This window comes from Dysidea avara, chromosome 14, assembly GCF_963678975.1.
Source record: "Dysidea avara chromosome 14, odDysAvar1.4, whole genome shotgun sequence".
In the NCBI taxonomy this organism is placed as follows: domain Eukaryota; kingdom Metazoa; phylum Porifera; class Demospongiae; order Dictyoceratida; family Dysideidae; genus Dysidea; species Dysidea avara.
In genome coordinates this window covers 2,288,880-2,291,813 of record NC_089285.1, presented here as the reverse complement: position 1 = coordinate 2,291,813, position 2,934 = coordinate 2,288,880, and the positions used below count along the sequence as shown (strand labels likewise).

Sequence of the window (2,934 nt, the reverse complement as noted above, 5' to 3'; positions counted from 1 at the left end):
GTATTGCAAAATGTACTGTATGCATAGTTCTCCATGACACTTGTAATGGTGTGACCTGAAGAGCTTCCTCCTACAGGAGGATCCTGACATGGCAGGCAAGGACTTGTACATCTGTCAACATTGTCATCCCATATTGAACAGTAACAAAATGCCAGCTCGTTCTGTACTCAATGGGTTGTGGACAGTTCCAGTGCCAAAGAACTATCAATACTAAATCCAATAGAAACACAATTGATACAGTGAGCTAAGTGTTTTCAAACAGTTGTGAGGTTGGGAACATACACTGGAAAGGTTCCCATTTACAATGCCCTGAAGGCTGCTAAGGGAACAATGTTTTTCTTACCATTGCCACTAGAGAATACCCTAGAGAGATCAGATGAAGCCGGTGACAGATACGATTTTTACATTGATGAGTTAGTTGGTCTGCCTGATCCAAAACTGTACATCATCATTGATGGCTGTCCTACCAAGGACAAAATTGTTTGGCAGGGTTTGGTTGACGTACCACGTGTGAAGCAAGCTGCACAGAAATTGCAAGAAACAAACTGGTTGTATGCATCTGTTGATGCAACTTGTGTAGACGAAGCTGCTAAGAAGACGGTGGAAAAGTTGTCAACAATGCCAGCAGTCCTGATCTGGAAAAAGCTTCAGAAGATGTGGCAGGTCTACAAGCCTACACAGTTCGATCCATGGATCAAAATTTGCCAACAGACAAAGATATCCAACACTACAAGCTTCGTACCGTTCATGAACTTTCCATGGACAATCATTTGCACTTCCTTGATGTGCTCTGTTTTCCCACTCTGTTCCCAACTGGAGAATTTGGTGAATTTCATCCAGTATGTCAAGTCACGACTTTTCAATAAAGATTCGACATATAGAAAGTATTCAGAGTTTGTGTTTTATTACTTATGGCAGAAAGAATTACTTGAGTTGGCTTCAGGAATCTACAATGTCCTTAGCTCCTGTGTTAAAAAAGCTCTCTGTTAAAATTTCTCAGCAACGTAGACAAATGTGATGTCACTACTGAAGCTAATCTTTTAACCATCTTCCAGTCTGTAAGAGGAACCAGACAGTTTTGGTATCTGAACAAGAGTGATGTTAATGCAATGATCAGGGAGTTTGGAAGTCTTACTTTATTTCTGACATTTTCATGTGCAGAGTATGATTGAGCGTTACTTGAGAAAGGGTAGTGCTAAAAGCTGGAACGGAATGGGGGAGCGCCAAATTAATAAATCATTCTTGCAGATTTTACACCATTTCTTACCATCACATAGCAGAGGAGGGCGGAAGCGGTACACGTGATGCGCATAGAACAATACAATTTTTTATATCAAAAGCCGTGTGGCACACAAATAGTGCCAATAAATAATTTGATTTATATTTACTGTATACCTGCAGCGATCATCAGCGATCACGATCGTTTTCGCACACATACAGCATCCAAGTATTTGGTAGATCACGTGGGTTCCACGCTATGGCGGAAGACGATTGCGCGAGATCTCCGAGGAGTTTCAAGCGTTCTCGAAGTTCCCCGACACTTTGTACACCATACAGAGATGAAAAGAGTCGAAAGAGGGTTCCTTTACGTGAACAGAAACAGATGTCTGATGGCATATTGCACGTGCCTGCAAGACAAGTGGCGCTTTTCACCAGCCAATCTCACTCAAACGGCCATTTATCCCTAGAGCTACCCCCGAAGCCATCACTGACTGCTGATGACGGATCTGAGGAAGGAGCCAGTACTTCAAAATACTCTAGCAATGCTCTTATGGTAAATATTGAACTTTCCTGATATAAGGACATAAGATCCATGATCTGTCAATATATAAATATTAGTTTATATCAATTTTTTAAACTTACAGGACAAATGGACCAAGGAAGAATTGAGTGCCTTGGTTGACTTTATTCTTTTCCACACACCCGGAGAGAAATGGCCAGTTCACAATCATTCAGAATTTTGGACAAGTGCAAGTAACTTTATTCAACGCAGAATGAAAACAAATGTTAACAGAAGTGGTATGTGCATTATATGTAAATTGTATGCTTGTTTGATTGTTTATGCTTATAGCTAATGCCTGTCGTAGCAAAGTAACCCGGTGGCTGTCCAAGAGGTATAAATATTATGTTGAGTTTAGACTTTTATGTACACATGCAGGTACAAAACCCCAAAGGAAGCAGAAGCCTTTTATAAAAAGGATGACCAGCTACCTCGAGTGCCTGTGCTGTCTTCTACTGCAGATCAAATGAAAACTTCTAGTGCACAAACGAACCAAGTTGATGGTTGCTTAATTATGGAAATGCTGAATCAATTACCTGAAGAGTCTCGCTTACCACTATTGTCTGAGCTATTTTCCTTGTGTGTTTCAATGCTATTCAAGCTCTCGGTACCTGATGACTTTTTGTGCCTAGCGGCAAGTGCTATGGTTCAGTTATCAAGTGGTGGGCGTACAAATGTTTTATATAATCTTGCAAAAGGTATGGGAACTTTGAGACCTGATAAGAGTGAACCACGATTTCCGATCAACAAAATGCCTATGGGGCTTGTAAGGTTTATTATGGGTGGAGAAAAGTTACAAAGAATTTCTTAAAAGAATGGACCCTGAACTGCCCTTCTACTACCACACCACTAAGCATGGTCGGTACTATGAGGATTGGATGCCTGAGTTTAATGCTAAGCCTAAAAGATCAAGAATACAAAGTTACCAAGATACGAGTTGCTTGGAAGCAATGAGAGAATTTCATTTTCTGTTCGTGGTGATAAATCTGTTCGTGCCAAGTTTCACAATGTCCCAGTAAATCTTCCTCCCCCACCTAGTACCCTTAACCCATTCGTAATGAACATTCATATGCTTTGAAGAAATGAAAACAAAATTAATGTACATACAGTATGACTTAATTAAACGAAGCACGACTTCTCATCACTGTGTTGGA

The 2,934-nt window shown here is 40.5% G+C and overlaps 1 long non-coding RNA gene across 1 annotated transcript; it reads left to right on the top strand.

Moving 5' to 3' along the window:
* Positions 1-1,967: 1,967 nt before the first annotated feature.
* Positions 1,968-2,536, top strand: LOC136244635 (uncharacterized). Its single transcript, XR_010695483.1, has 3 exons — positions 1,968-2,019; positions 2,072-2,114; positions 2,159-2,536. It is a non-coding gene; the product is annotated as an uncharacterized lncRNA (long non-coding RNA).
* The last annotated feature ends 398 nt before the right edge of the window (positions 2,537-2,934 follow it).